Source organism: Palaemon carinicauda, chromosome 13 (genome assembly GCF_036898095.1).
Source record: "Palaemon carinicauda isolate YSFRI2023 chromosome 13, ASM3689809v2, whole genome shotgun sequence".
NCBI lineage: Eukaryota > Metazoa > Arthropoda > Malacostraca > Decapoda > Palaemonidae > Palaemon > Palaemon carinicauda.
Genome location: NC_090737.1, coordinates 31,127,189 through 31,142,039, shown reverse-complemented (window position 1 = coordinate 31,142,039; position 14,851 = coordinate 31,127,189). Strand labels below are relative to the sequence as shown.

Here is a 14,851-nt window from a genome sequence, read left to right as displayed (position 1 = left end):
TAACCGTTCGACCGTGTAAGCCCGCGTTAGAATAATGATTTTCTTTTGCCGTTGAGCTCTCTGGGATTTACTATAAAAAATAATCCTTGTCAAATTGTAAATGTATATGTGCTTAAATGGAAAAAAATTAAAGGATTTTATGTATTGTAAGCATATAACTTGGAATGCACTTTCAGGAAAAAAGTAAAGGATTTTATACCTATCATTTGGAATGCACTTCCTGAGGCATGCAGTCTTAGAAAAGAGAGGGGGGGGGGGATGATATTCTGACATGGGGTGAAATGGGGGCTTGAGACAAGCAAAGTTGAGAATGTGACTGGGCAATAGTAGGTTGTGAGTCAAAGGAGAGATGAATGCAACTGATTAACTTTATTAAAGACACATTGAGTATATATACACACTAGGTCCGGGTAAGAAAGTCCCAAAATACAAACATGCTATTTCTTGTCAAACCGGCAACTGGTTCTGTTAACAGTTAACAAATAAGTAGGCAGACAGGTTAATACAAGTTGCTGTCAGTGCGAGGGGAGAGCAAAGATACAAAGGATGATATATACAAAAAAGAGAAATGTCGTTACTATGTACGATCGTGTGCCACATGGGTGGTACATGGTTCCCCCCCTAAAAATGACATACCGTACATGGTAAATAGGGCGTCCTGATCTAGAGAGGCAAACTGTAGGTGGGTCATCAGGCAGGAGATAAGCAGGTTTTAGATGATCAATGGAGACCCAGTCTTCTTTGCCACGAATGTTTAGTAGGAATGCTTTTGGATTGCACCGGATCACAAGGAAAGGGCCCGTGTAAGGGGGCGCTAGCGGTGGCTTGCTAGTGTCGTTGCGTAGGAAGACGTGCGTTGCAGAGTGCAAGTCTGTCGGTATGTGATGCTTCGCTGGGGGCTTGTAAGTCTGGCAGTATGGAGTAAATTTTCCCACGACGTGATGTATGCGCTGGAGATTATCGGAGGAGGTTGCAGAAGGAAAAAATTCGGTTGGTCGTCATACACCATTTCAGCTGCCGAGATGTCCAGGGCATCTTTAGGAGTGGTCCTTAGTCCTAGGAGGACCCAAGGAAGCTAAGTAAACCAGTTGGAGTCCTTGCAGTGGGACATCAAAGCTGCTTTGAGGGTGCGATGAAAACGTTCAACCATTCCATTGGCAGTGAGTTGTAGGCAGTTGTCTGATGTAGGGTGATGCCCTGGAGATTCGCTAATGATGTCCACAATTGAGAGGTGAAAGTGGTACCCCTGTCAGAAGTAATATTCTCAGGGATACCCAATTTTGCTATCCATCCTGAGAGTAAGGAAGATGTACATGAGGCGGACGTTGCAGTTTCCATGGGAATAGCTTTAGGCCAACCAGTGGAACGGTCGATGACGGTAAACAGGTAACGATGTCCTTGTGATGTGGGTAGGGGGCCTACAACGTCGATGTAAATGTGGACAAAACAACACTGAGATTGAGGAAAGGTTCTCACTCCTGAATCCGTGTGTTGATGTACTTTGGAAGTTTGGCAAGAAGTACAGGCGCGGACCCAATCCTTAGCATCCTTAGTAATGCCGTGCCAAATGAACTTCATCTTCAGCAGCTGTGCAGTAGTACGGCGCGAGGGATGTGAAAGGCCGTGAATGAAATCAAACACCTGTCGGCGCATGGGAACAGGAATCCATGGCTGCGGTCTACCAGTACTGATGTCTCAGAGGAGGGTGTATTGGAGTCGTCGAGGGGGACGTCTTCCCAACGGAGGGATATGCAGGATGTCCTACATGCTTGATACTCTGGATCTCTGGATCCTGTCGTTGGGCTTCAGCCAAGGCGTTGTAATCCAATCCGAGTTGAACAGCAGCCAACGTGTTCCTTGACAGGGCATCGGCAATGGGATTCATCTTCCCAGGGACATGATGAAGGGTGCAATTGTATTCAGCAATGGTGGAGAGATGTCGGCATTGGGGCAGACCAGGCGTCAGACTGTCAAGTGAAGGTGTGCACCAGAGGCATGTGGTCTGTCTGAATGACAAAGGGTTAACCTCTATGAAATGGCGAAAGAGACGGACAGTGCACAGCCGCAATTCGCAATCGAAGGTAGAATAACTCGATTTTGCCTTGGACAGTTTTCTGCTGAAGAAGGCCAATGGGTGGGGTGAGCCGTTGACCACCTATTCAAGTATTGCCCCCATAGCGATGTCGCTGGCATCGGTGGAGAGAAGGAGAGGGGCATGTGGGATGGGAAACGTGAGAGCAGCAGCGGTTGATAGGGCATTCTTTGCATAGCAGAAGGCCTCTTCTTGAAGGGGACCCCACTTCAGGTCTTTTGGCTTGTCCTTGAGGGAGGCATACAGGGGAGCAAGAGTGGCGGCAATGGCTGGCAGAAAACGGTGATAATAGTTGATCATCACCAAGAATTCCTGCAGTGCTTTGACGGTCGAGGGCGTGGGGAAGTTCTGAATGGCTGGTACCTTCTCAGGGAGGGGATGGACTCCCTCAGGAGTGATGCGGTGCCCTAAGAATGACACTTCGTTGGCGCCAAAGGTACACTTGTCGTACCGGACTACAAGGGCGTTTTGTTGTAGGCGGTCGAGCACTATGCGCAGGTGACGGAGGTGTTCCTCTTTTGAGGAAGAGAACAAAAGTATGTCGTCCACGTAACATACACAGAAGGGTAGGTCCCCTAGGATGCCATCCATGAGATGTTTAAAAGTGGCCCCAGCATTACGAAGGGTTCATAGGCACCTGATAATACCCCTTCAGGAGGTCAAGCGTGGAGAAAACTTTCGCTTTGTACAGGTAGGAGGTCACGTTGGCGATTTTTGGAAGGGGGTAGAGATCCGATTCTGTTTGCATGTTCAGGCGCCTCTAATCCCCACATGGATGGAGGGAGCCGTCTTTCTTCAGGACGATGTGTAAGGGTGACAACCATGGGCTGGAGGCCTTTTGGCAAAGGCCGATTTCTTCCATTTCGGCAAACTTCTGTTTGGTGGCTGCCAATCGATATGGTGCCAGACGTCTGAATTTGGCAAAGACTGGGGGTCCCGTTGTCGTGATATGGTGATAAATACTGTATTTGATGGGAGCCGTGGGTGTTTGGTGAAGTTCTGGACGGATAACTTCTGGGTACGACGTAAGGAGGTGGGCGTAGGCATCCGTGGGTGCGCTGATGTGGAGAATGAGATTGGAGGGGGCGTGTTGAAGAGGTGTTGATAAGTACGAGTCTGCGTTGACCAATCGTCGCTGGGCGACATCGACCAGAAGGTGGAAATAAGAGAGGAAATCTGCACCGAGGATTGGCAATGTGACGTCAGCAACAAGAAACTTCCAATTACATTTGCCGTTTTCAAATGATAATGTGAGGTTCTTGTAACTGTAGGTGGGTATCGCAGATCCATTGGCAGCTACCAGGCAGACGTCAGCAGACTTAGACAGATTACGTCATGTCCTGAAGAGCTCCCTTGGCAAAAGAGAATGGCAAGCACCTGTGTCTACCAAAAAATCACACGCCTGTTCCTGCATCATGTAAAAAGAAAATATTAGAAACACGGGAAGCCACAGCTATGAGCGATGGCCTACTTACATGTTTTCTGGCCACTGACAATCCTTGGCACATTTTTTTACGGCAGCCCCGAATCTAGAGTGGTAGTAGCAAATCTGTGGCCAATGGGCGGCAGTAAGTGGCTGTAGAAGTCGTTGGTTGGGGCACGAGTGAATGGTGGGTGATGGGTGGCTTTGTCGCCGCTCTGGCACATCATGGGGTAGGCGTGTGTGTTCAACGGCATTCATGTCAGCTTCGGTTGACGTTGAATAGGTGTCCTCTTCGTCAGGAATGGAGGCGTTGATGGAGGTCTTGAAGGTCATGAAGTGGCAGTCCATAAGGGCGTCGGCTTTGGTCATCAAGTCCTTTATGGGTAAACTATCAACATCAGATATGGCAAAGCGTACAAGTTCGGGTAAACGGCGTACCCAAAGGGCACGAAGTAGGTTAACCTCACGAGGAGAGCTGTCTGCGGCAGGTTGCAGGCGAGCGATACTAGTCATTTTCCTGAGGGTGAGCGAAGCCCTTTGGTCCTCCAACGGTTGTTGAGAGAGCTGAAAAAGCTTTGCTATACGGGCGGCTGGTGACAGCGAGTACTGCTGCAGAAGGTATGTTTTCAGGGCGTCATATGCTATTGGGGTGTCTCCTTGTTCACAAAGCCAGTAGGAGATTTCTGGGAAGGTGTCCTCGGGTATCACCGCGAGAACATAATCTGCTTTAGTGGTTGAGCAAGTCCCACCCTTGATGCGGAACAGGACTTCTGCGCGCTGAAACCAAGCAAACGCCTCTCCGCTGGTGAACGACAAAAGTTTGAATGGGGCGGCGCCAACTTCCGTGGAGTCCGCCATAGCAACAGGGGGGGAAGGCAGGAGGAGCGATTCGACCTCCGGGGTCATCAATGTGACGGGCCAAGAGTAGGTTGTGAGTCAAAGGAGAGATGAACGCAACTGATTAACTTTATTACAGACACATCGAGTATGTATACACACTAGGTCCCGGTAAGAAGGTCACAAAATACAAACATGCTATTTCTTGTCAAACCGGCAACTGGTTCTGTTAACAGTTAACAAATAAGTAGGCAGACAGGTTAATACAAGTTGCTGTCAGTGCGAGGGGAGAGCAAAAATACAAAGGATGATATATACAAAAAAGAGAAATGTCGTTACTATGTAAGATCCCATGACACACGGGTGGTTCAAGAACCACTGAATTCTAGAAAGATGACCACCCTAACCGCTCGAGTTATTGTTCTATTGCTCTCCCTTTCATTCTTTGGTCTTTTAAAGAATACTTAATAATTATCTTTTATAATGCTTAGAATCTTACAGCCTCCTCTCTGATCACCAGTTTAGAATTCAAAAGGCTAGAGATTAACATATCTGATTTCACCAATTTTGGTCATCTTTAATATCTTTTTTAAAATCATATACAATTGCTTCTTTTCTTAAGGCCTGTACATACATACATTCATACACACACGCACACACATATATATATATATACATATATATATATATATATATATATATACATATATATATATATATATATATATATATATATATATATATATATATATATATATATATATATATACATATATCCAAACGAGATCATAATTAATTTTCGTTTGAATGGACTTATGTTACACTTTCCGTTTGTCTATTACTGTGTGTGTGTATATATATATATATATATATATATATATATATATATATATATATATATATTTATATATATATATATATTTATATATATATATATATTCTATATATATATATATATATATATATATATATATATATATATATATATATATATATATTGTCTATGCCAATATCCCAGCTAATAATCTAAGATTAATCTAGTTTAAATTTCTACTGATCCTAACACTTGACAGTTGAGGCGAAACAGTTACAAATGGTAAAACCCAATTTTCTCTTGTTTCTCTGCATCTATGACTATCTTATCTACACAGCCAAGGATGATACACAAATTTTCAAAATTGAGGAAATTCCAGTTCTTTTAAGGGGGTAAAAGGGTTTTAGCGGAATTATGAATTAATGTTAATTACACGAGAATTAATAACTAAATTCAAAGAGATGTTAAAAGTTTTTAATTTCTTATTCTATTAGAATTTTTCACGGAATTTTCCAAAAACCTATGAAATAATTATCATTCCATTTAGAAGTAAAACTGCATTTGCTACATAGACCCACTTTATAAAGTTCCATTATCGGTAAATATAATCAGAATATTTGAGCAATATTACTTACAAGGAAAAAAACATAAAAATGCATATATATCTTATCTAGCACCTGTCAGATTTCTGATGATGATGGTGGGAAGAATCAGATGATTGCTATATTTATGATGAGTCTTTTTCTTCAGTTGATTACCACGGTAGGTATAAAAACTCACTGAAAATGAAACGGTTTGCCTAAAAAAATGTACAGCCATTCGAAATGCTTTGATTAATATGCAACTTAATGTTTTGGTTACTATAAAATCATAACAAATGCTTATTCAGATTATATTACATAATAACAATAACAATAACAATATCAACAACAACAATAATAATAATAATAATAATAATAATAATAATAATAATAATAATAATAATAATAATAATAATAATAATAATTATAATTATTATTGTTATTATCACTATTATTATTATTATTATTATCATTAATATTATTATTATTAGTTAGAAAAGCAGAATGCTATAAGTCTGAGGGCTCCAACTGGGAAAATAGCCGAGTGAGGAAAGGAAATAAGGAAACTACAAGAAAAGTAATTAACAATTAATATGAAATATTTTAAGAACAGTAAAATTAAAACAAATATTTCATATATAAACAATAAAAACTTAAAAAAAAACAGGAAGAGAAATGAGATAGAATAGCGTGCCGGAGTGTAACCTCAAGCAAGAGACGTCTACCCCAAGACAGTGAAAGACCATGGTACAGAGGCTATGGCACTACCCAAGACCAGAAAACAAGGGTTTGATTTCGGAGTGTCCTTCTCCTGGACGAGCTGCTTAAATCCACGAAGAATATTATGATTGCGAATCAGTCTTTTATTAGTATAGTGTGAAATAATTTGCCTAAATATAGGCCTACAGCAACAAATATGGAAAAGATGAAAACAAAGAAGAGTTTTGTCCTTCACACATCTTGGTATTATCTTCGAGTAATTTCTAAGATTATCTCTACCAACTAATTCACTGAATTATTGATATATACATCGTATAGATTTTGAAATCACTCTTCTTAGTTAGCAATGAGGCATCAACATTTTGATTATACTAATTTTTGATGACCGAACTTGTGATAAACTGTGTCATTACAGGATTGATTACTGTAACTCCATCTACTACAATTTACCAAAAGTCCAACTTAAGAAATTACAAAACACAAAAAATAGAGGAGCAAGACTGATAAAAGGTGTTCCACCTTTTATACTAACTATTTTACACTGGCTGCCTATTAAAGCGAGAATTGAGTTTAAAATATGTACCCATCCAGTTATTAGAACCGTACGTCCAAAATATCTAAGAGAATTGCTACATATTGTGCAGCCAACAAATCGTGTTGAAACGAGAATAGTTACAGATGGTTTTCATTATTGGAACCTAGATATAAGTCTACTGTAGGCTCTAGAACCTTTAAATATGCAGCCCCGAGACGATACAATAAGCTTCCACGAGACTCCGAAAGACTGAAGCTATTAAGACTTTCTTGTTCTGTGAGTGCTTCGATAGAGACGATTTAACAATAAACGAGCAATATGCGATGTAAAATGTTGAATGCTTTCGAACGAACATGATAAAAGGACTGAGAAGGTCCTATAGAGAGTACGGTTCCCCAGCTGTTCAGGAACAGAAAAACAACCCTTAAAGTACTGTAAGTAATTTATTTATTTATTTTTTTTTTGTGTCTACTGGCTATCACATCTGGCTTTCACCCATGAGGACTGGCTGTGATTCCCAACAGTAGAAATTATTTTCAAAATCGCATATATAATCCATCCAAGGTAAGGCACTGAGTCACCTCTCATGTCATGCTAAACTACCCCTTGCCCTCCGGTCAGTTGTGACCTACTGTGCAACCAAATCTGTCAAATCTTGTTTTTTTTTTTTAGCTGATAGGGAAGATAGGTGAAAGAAGAATGAGCTTGTTTTTTGGGTTATTATTATTATTATTATTATTATTATTATTATCTAAGTGACAACTATACTTGGAAAATTAAGATGCTATAAGCCCATGGGCTCCAACAGGGAAAAATAGCACAGTGAGGAAAGGAAATAAAGAAATAAATAAACGATATGAGAAGAAATAAACAAATAAAATAAGATATCTTAAAAACAGTAACAACATTAAAACAGATATATCATATATAAACTATAAAAAGACATGTCACCCTATTCAACATAAAAATATTTGCTGCAATTTAGAACTTTTGAAGTTCTACCGATTCAACTACCCGATTAGGAGGATCATTCCACAACTTGGTCACAGCTGGACATTCTTATTATTGTACGTTGTTTTGGTTCGATATACTCCCAAGATACATTTTCGTTTCTTATGCAACTGACCTGGTTTTTTTTTTTCTTTTTTTTTAATGGTGCGCTAGAGTGGTCGAGAAAAGAGCAAAATAGGTTAGATAAAAAACCTATAATTCTTTTTTCTTGCTCTGCACTTTTCTCATTTATCTTTCATATACAACATTGCTTTCCTTTCTCAACAATTATGGCAATTGCAAAACAATTACTTGCTATTACTTTGTGATTACTTGCAATTATCTTGCAATTAATTTGCAATTTATTGCTGTTACTTTGCAATTACTTGCAATTAGTTGCAAATACTTTGTAATTACTTTGACATTACTTGTAATTATTTTGTAATTACTTTGCAATTGCTTGTACTTAATTTGCAATTACTTTGAAATTACTTTGCAATTACTTGCAGTTACTTTACAATTCCTTGTAATTACTTTGCAATTACTTTCAATTACTCTGCATTGTAATAGGTCCCCCAAGTGAACCTACTCTCAATTTTGTCTACTGTGGTTTTATGTTTTAGGTAATTTAATTGCCAAACTATAAATTTCAACTACAAAGACTACAGAACATTGAGAACCTAGTTCTGAACTCACAATAATTTGATGTTTCAGTATTTAGTTGCAAGTAACTTTGCTACGTGCTATGTAGCGTAAAAAAAATTCACCAAGTAAATTAAGATAAAGATAAAAGAAATATTATTTGAAGTAAAGGCAAAACGAATACTAATAATATGAATACCATATAATGCTTACACGTTCTAGTAAAGTAGGAAATTTATTTGTCAATTAAAGAATTCGACGCCAGAATTAATTGAAATAATTAATTATGTGACCCTAACTGAATTTGCATGTCATTCTTTTTTACCGAGTTAGATAAACTTTACCTAATTTCCATCAATAATGTAAGTCTTTGAAGATAATTTTATTTCAAACACTTTCTGTATAGTCAGCATTAATATATCAAGATCCATATTACATTTATTTGCTTATATATCTACATCCCATGTGGTCTAGTGGCTAGGATACCTGGCTTTCACCCAGGAGGCCCGGGTTCGATTCCCGGCATGGGAAGATATTTTAATGGAAGTCTGAAGATCAAATGTATACATCTTAATTCTAATAATTATCATCCAAGTTTAGTCGGGCGTAAACGGTGAAAGTATCGGCCGGGCAACTGAGAGTACCCAGGTCACCTGGCGGGCAAGGCTAAGGATCCCACAGTCTACTGTTGACCTATAACTGCAAGTTACTAGACAGTTGAGGTACTTACTTTGTACCCCAGACCTCTCGTGGGTGTGTCTTTCATTGGCTTGTTTATTAAAGTCCAGACTTCTTTTTCATGGTAAGATGGATAATTTGATTAACAAAAAAGAGTTGCTGTATAAATAAAAACTTTAATCTTTTTTATTTACTTTATTTTCTCGCTCAGTGCCCTTCACCTTTCTAATTTCCCATCTGATAATACTGTCCTCTATCAACTATCTAATTAAGGGTTTTATTTTTTTCGGGGTGGTTTAGTGGGGGCATTTTACATCTGTAATGGCTTAAAAAATTTATTTTATAATTTTTCATATCTTATGGCGTCTTTTAGTTATCTGTTAGTAACATTGCTATGCCCTTTTTTGTTGAGAACATAGACAGTGGGGAACTTAATCGACTTGTGTATATATATATATATATATATATATATATATATATATATATATATATATATATATATATATATATATATATATATATATATATATATATATATATATATATATTATGAGTAAATCTGTTCCAAATGCTGCGGCGAATATTTCTAACATGAATCCGCAGCATCTACAAAAAAAAAAAAAAAAAAAAAAAAAAAAAAAAAAAAAAAAAACCGCCCAAAACCAGTGATTGCGCCAAAGAGGAAGTGGTATTCTAGCGAGGTTTCAAAAACTTTGTTCTCTCTAAAGTGACGAAACATTACCGGAATCTGGGCACGGTAGCAGTGGGGTGCCAATGTGATAAAAGAAGAAGAAGAAGAAGAAGAAGAGGAGGAAGAGGAGGAGGAGGAGGAGGAGAGACTGAAGGACTTGCTGAATGCTTTTAGGAAGCTTTTGCCAAGATAAAAGAAATAGAAATATTTAGCTATAATAATGAATGTACGGAGAAGAGAATGAATTAGAATTCCCATCTCGGATGATTGATTTGTTTGTTTATATCATAACTGTGTCACCTTAGCGAAAATCATCAATGACCCATATCATCAAAACATTTGGAAATAGGAAAAATTGAAATAAAGGAAAACATTGCAAAACATAGAGATAAACTCGAAATAAAGTTTAAACGTGTTACGAAACCACGCTCTATATTTCTTCTGTTTCAATAGCACCAATAATTTACTTCTAGCAATCTGAATCGGGTTACTATTGGCACGCCAGCTTACAAACAAGAACACAGTTAAAAAAAAACAGCAATTTTAATCGAAAACTATCCGTAAAAATATACAGTTATCAGCCGTATTTCAGTAAAATACAGGCGACCGTAAATATTACCTTACTTTGTTAATTATTATCATTTACGAGTTGGTAACCCTAATATCACTCCTTAACGGCATATGCCCAGCAACATTTATTCCAGGATTTTTACCTCTTTTTACAAAAATTTCTTAAGTGTACAGTGATTAAAACAATATTGAAATAGTGCAGGTTTAACGAAAGCAAAGCATCACAGTTGCTTTTCCAAGCATTCACCGTATCATGCTTTCACTTTCCTTGAAGGGCTTTTTAAAAAGGCGCAGTTTCACCACGTGCACAAAATAACATTGCAGGATCCCGATGCCAAATGAGATGCTCTGGTGTGCATAGTTGTTCCTTTAAAATGTGCGAGCAAAAGGGGAATATCTTTTCGCAGTCTTGTGAAAGAAGAAAAGAATGAAGAAAAGAACGGAAAGAGAAGAAAAAAGTGGAGTAGAAAGAAGAAGAGGTTCCTGTTAAGTTATGTTGAAAATTATTCATATTTTATTAGTGTAGGCGATTAATAAAAAATAAAGGCTAAATATTTTGATAGATATGCACACAGGCAAACACAACCTCCTCTCACCAGGGTATAACTGTTCCATCTCCCACCTAACCGAGGGACGGGGAGAGTTCGGTGTGACCAGAAAGAGATATACATATAGATATAAACTTACACACACACACACACATATATATATATATATATATATATATATATATATATATATATATATATATATATATATATATATATATATATATATATATATACAAAGAGAGAGAGAGAGAGAGAGAGAGAGAGAGAGAGAGAGAGAGAGAGAGAGAGAGAGAGAAAGAGAGAGAGAGAGAGAGAGAGAGAGAGAGAGAGAGAGAGAGAGAGAGAGAGAGAGAAAGAGAGAGAGAGAGAGAGAAACGCTTGTTCTTTATCATATACAGTAAAGGAGATTCTTTTAATATAATATCAAATTATATATTAATACGATGATTTTCTAGTGTTCCTGTTATTAACTTCACGCAGCTACTTTTTATTTTATTTTTTTTAAAGATTTTAGCTAATTTTCATTTACATTTTCTATGAACTAGGTGAGAATTCTCTCAGGTAAAAAAAAGTCTGTTTTTTATATAAATTTCTTGTTTACGTAACAGAAGGTATTCTAAAAATGCCTCACCTACAACGAAGAAATGAACACATTTCATGAGAAAATACACATTTCAGCTGTGTCTTCAGGACCAGATGCTGTTAAAGACTACAGGAGAGATGCATCATTATTCATCGCAACATTTAAAACTGTTTACTGGTTTACTTAACTCGCATCAATCAAAAAGACACATTTTAACGAATTAATGTCAGTTTAGACTGACAAATGTCATTCCTCTTAAAGTGTGGAAATAAAAGCTAAAAGAGAAAAACAAAGCAATACAAGGAGGAATGAGAAATAGCTAAAAGAGGGAAGAAAAAGCGATAAAGGGAAGAATGAGAAATACCTAAAAGAGGAAAGAAAAGCAATAAAGGGAGGAATGAGAAATAGCTAAAAGAGGAAAGAAAAGCAATAAAGGGAGGAATGAGAAATAGCTAAAAGAGGAAAGCAAAGGAACGAATGAAGGAATGAATAATTTCAAAGAGAGGAAATCAAAACATTAAAAGTACGAATGAGAAATAGCTAAAAGAGGAAATCAAAGCAATAAAAGGAAGAATGAGAAATAGCTAAAAGAGGAAAGCAAAAAGCAAAGCAATAAAAGGACAAATGAGAAATAGCTAAAAGAGGAAAGCAAAAAGCAAAGCAATAAAAGGACAAATGAGAAATAGCTAAAAGAGGAAAGCAAAAAGCAAAGCAATAAAAGGACGAATGAGAAATAGCTAAAAAAGGAAAGCCAAAAGCAAAGCAATAAAAGGACGAATGAGAAATAGCTAAAAGTGGAAATCAAAGCAATAACAAGAGGAATGGGAAATAGCTAAATGAGGAAAGCAAAGTAATAAAAGGAAAATGAGAAATAGCTAAAAGAGGAAAGAAAAGCAATAAAAGTTGAAATGAGTAATAGCTAAAAGAGGAAAGTAAAGCAATAAAAAGTGGAATGAGAAATAACCAAAAGAGGAAGGTGAAGCAATATAAGGACCATCGAGGGATGGCTAAGAGAGAAAAGCAAAGTAATAAAAGGAGGAATGAGAAATAGCCAAAAGAGGAAAGCAAAGCAATAAAAAGAGGAATGAGAAATAGCCAAAAGAAGAAAGAAAAGGAATAAAAGGGGGAATGAGAAATAGTTAAAAGAGGAAAGCAAAGAAATAAAAGGAGGAATGAGAAAAAGCCAAAAGAAGAAAGTAAAGTAATAAAAGGAGGAATGAGAAATAGCTAAAAGAGGAAAGAAAAGCAATAAATGGAGGAATGACAAATAGGTAAAAGAGGAAAGTAAAGGGAATAAAATGGGGAATGAGAAATAGTTAAAAGAGGAAAACAAAGAAATAAAAGGAGGAATGAGAAAAAGCCAAAAGAAGAAAGTAAAGTAATAAAAGGAGGAATGAGAAATAGCTAAAAGAGGAAAGAAAAGCAATAAATGGAGGAATGACAAATAGGTAAAAGAGGAAAGTAAAGGGAATAAAATGGGGAATGAGAAATAGTTAAAAGAGGAAAGCAAAGCAATAAAAGGAGGAATGGGAAATAGCTAAAAGACGGAAGCAAACCAATGAAAGGAGGAATGAGCAATAGCCAAAAGAGGAAAGTAAAGCAATAAAAGGAGGAATGGGAAATAGCTAAAAGACGGAAGCAAAGCAATGAAAGGAGGAATGAGCAATAGCCAAAAGAGGAAAGTAAAGCAATAAAAGGAGGAATGGGAAATAGCTAAAAGAAGAAAGCAAAGCAATAAAAGGAGGAATGAGCAATAGCCAAAAGAGGAAAGCGAAGCAATAAATGGAGAAATGAGAAAAAACTAAAAGAGGAAAGCAAAACAATAAAAGGAGGAATGAGAAATAGGTAAACGAGGAAAGCAAAGCAATAAAAGGAGGAATGAGAAATAGCTAAAAGAGGAAAGCAAAGTAATAAGAGGAGAAATGGGCAATAGCTAAAAGAAGAAAACAAAGCAATAAAAGGAGGAATGAGCAATAGCCAAAAGAAGAAAGAAAAGCAATAACAGGAGGAATGAGAAATAACCAAAAGAGGAAATCAAAGCAATAAAAGGAGGAATGAGAAATAGCCAAAGGAGGAAAGCAAAGCAATAAAAGGAGGAACGAGAAATTGTTAAAAGAAGAAAGCAAAGCAATAAAAGGAAGAATGAGAAATAGCTAAAAGAGGAAAGCAAAGCAATAAAAGGAAAATGAGAAATAGCTAAAAGAGGAAAGCAAAGCAATAAAAGGGGGAATAATAAATAGCTAAAAGATGCAAGCGAAGCAATAAAAGGAGGAATAAGAAATAGCTAAAAGAGGCAAGCGAAGCAATAAAAGGAGGAGCGAGAAATAGCTAAAAGAGGAAAGCAAAGTAATAAAAAGAGGAATGACAAATAGTTAAAAGAGGAAAGCAAAGCAATAAAAGGAGGAATGAGAAATAGCTAAAACAGGAAAGCAAAGCAATAAAAGGAGGAATGACAAATAATTAAAATCGGAAAGCAAAGCAATGAAAGAGGAATGAGAAATAGCTAAAAGAGGAAAGCAAAGCAATAAAAGGAGGAATGACAAATAGTTAAAATAAGAAAGCAAATCAATAAAAGGAGGAATGAAAAATACCCAAAAGAGGAAAGCAAAGCAATAAAAGGAGGAATAAGAAATAGCTAAAATATGCAAGCGAAGCAATAAAAGGAGTGAGAAATAGCTAAACAGGAAAGTGAAGCAATAAAAAGCGGAATAAGAAATAGCTAAAAGAGGCAAGCGAAGTAATAAAAGGAGGAATGAGAAATAGCTTAAACAGGAGCAAAGTAATAAAAAGAGGAATGAGAAAAAAGCTAAGAGAGGAAAGCAAAGCAATAAAATGAGTATTTAGAAATAGAGGTATGTAAATAAAACCTATTGCAATTTTTGAAATTACTTCTTAAACTTGTTACGACTTTTCTCGAGTATCCATGAACAAGCAACATTTATCACCACTAAAGAAAAGAATGTAGGTCTTTTTTTTCTACATAAATTTCGCATGTTTATTTTAAAATTAGATTCTCAACTGGTTTTTGAGAGTTATTACCAAGTTTCCCTTATTCAGGTTAGATTCACTGAAATAGCATCAGAAATTAAATGCCTTTCTATTCTGATAACCTGATGGCATCGAGATAAAAAATACTATCTACTA

The 14,851-nt window shown here is 36.8% G+C and overlaps 1 protein-coding gene and 1 non-coding gene across 3 annotated transcripts in view; one reads left to right on the top strand and one right to left on the bottom strand.

Annotated features, from left to right (window-relative positions):
* LOC137651923 (uncharacterized) overlaps positions 1-14,851 on the bottom strand; it is a 338,520-nt gene that overhangs the window by 102,224 nt on the left and 221,445 nt on the right. The window lies entirely within an intron of this gene.
* TRNAE-UUC (transfer RNA glutamic acid (anticodon UUC)) lies at positions 9,094-9,165 on the top strand. The gene has a single exon. It is a non-coding gene; the product is annotated as a tRNA-Glu (tRNA).